Source organism: Mastomys coucha, unplaced genomic scaffold, assembly GCF_008632895.1.
Source record: "Mastomys coucha isolate ucsf_1 unplaced genomic scaffold, UCSF_Mcou_1 pScaffold19, whole genome shotgun sequence".
In the NCBI taxonomy this organism is placed as follows: domain Eukaryota; kingdom Metazoa; phylum Chordata; class Mammalia; order Rodentia; family Muridae; genus Mastomys; species Mastomys coucha.
Window position 1 is genome coordinate 740,395 of NW_022196901.1, and position 1,710 is coordinate 742,104.

General features: G+C 41.3%; 1 protein-coding gene across 3 annotated transcripts in view; it reads right to left on the minus strand.

The window, feature by feature from the left end:
* The window catches only part of Ankib1 (ankyrin repeat and IBR domain containing 1), a 174,553-nt gene extending 173,383 nt beyond the window's left edge, over positions 1-1,170 (minus strand). For all 3 annotated transcript variants that reach the window (XM_031379935.1, XM_031379933.1, XM_031379930.1), the window contains exon 1: positions 973-1,170. The gene's annotated coding sequence lies outside the window, so the exon portion shown is untranslated. The remainder of the gene's footprint in view (positions 1-972) is intronic.
* Positions 1,171-1,710: the final 540 nt, after the last annotated feature.

Sequence of the window (1,710 nt, forward strand, 5' to 3'; positions counted from 1 at the left end):
CCCAAACCTATGGTTTGTTTTGAGTGTTTGATTACTGTTGTCAATTCCCTGATTTCTCTCAGTATGTCATTGGTATACAGAATGGCTGTGGATTTTTATGTTAATCTTGTATACTGCCACTTTGCTCTATTTTCCTATTGATACTTTAGGGTTTCTTGCATGTTGTATTGTATCACCAGCTGGCAGCGATACTTGACTTTGTTTCCCAGTCCCATCTTTTTTATTTCCTTCTCTTGTCATGTTGCTGTACCTCGAACCTCAGACACTTTTTAAAATAGGAGAATGGACAGCCTCAAATTGTTCCTGATTTTAATAAAATTGCCTCATGTTTTTCTCCATTGAGCACTGTATTGATTATGTGTCATATGTAGCTTTCACTGGATTGAGATATACTCCCTCTACCACACTCTCTCTGTGGGTTTTATCAAAGGATACATTTTCACTGTGAGCTGTATTTACTCATAACTCCAAATTCCTTCAGTTGGTGAATGAGCAGACAGGTATATCCATACATGCAATGGAATATTACTCAAGAAGGAATAAACAGTTGCTGAACAATACAAATATGAAGTTCCAGTTCACTGAATAAGCTAGACTTAAAAGGTTATACGGTTAGCATTCCTTTTAGGGAACATTCTGGGAAAGATAAAACTACAGGGTAGCCGGTATGTAGCAGTTACTAGATGAAAGGATGGGTGTGGGTAAACATGGGAATATAAAGGAGAGATGTAAAGAATGTAGGGAAGGGGGAAGAATATTCTGATGGTTGAAATAGCATCTGTGTCAAAATTCAGTTGGATCATAGCGTCTAGACATAAATTTTAAACACATTTAAAAAAAAGAAGCAGAAGTTTTGTACAAGTTTGAAAACTTTTGTTTTAAAAGAGGGCGTAATAGAAACGTAAGTACCCAAATTCACTTAATATCTAGTCAAAGAAAACTATTAAATATGTTACGTGCTGTCCTGCTCACCTCAGATCACCTAAATCAGGTCGCTAGGGCTGCAAGATCTCCTAAGGAGAGGACAGTCAGTCAACCAGCAAACTGCCCCACAGCTGGCCAGAGATGGTTGCTGGGCAGCTGAATAACAGCAGGGCCCACCTAGTACCCCCTTTCGACCAAAGCCAGCTCATAAACGCCAGAAGGTGGCGGGACACAACTGAGCCTGCGCAACCTACATCGCCACAATCACAGACATTCGCAAGCGGGCGCGCGCCCTGTGGAGAGCCACAGAGAGGCTAAAGACTGCCAAACCCAGGCCAGGTTCTTTTCCTGCCTCTGCATCCTACATCTCGCAGCACCTACAGTGGTGCACTCCTCCTCCCTTCGCGCTCCCAGACCACTGCTTCTAGTATTTTCATTCTGTCCCAAGCTGCTTTAGCGGCCGCTCAGCGATCTTCTCCCTACACTGATCGAAGCAATTTGTTGATGTCAAAAGTCTTGTAGTTAACCTAGATGGCCACATCATTCCCATAGGTAACAAATTACCATGTATCTTCAACTCTACTAATACTTGTTAAAAAATAGTTTGATTTCGTTTTTGCTTATCTAATTGGCAATGTGTTTTAAAATAGGACTTACTACTCATGAGAATGGAGATTTTCCTCAAAAACATTTTTAGAGTGTTATTTAGCTATGCATTTCAGCTTTTAAAACATTTATGGAACGGAGTACCTGTGAGAGGGCGGGGGGTGCATGGGGAAAGAGGAC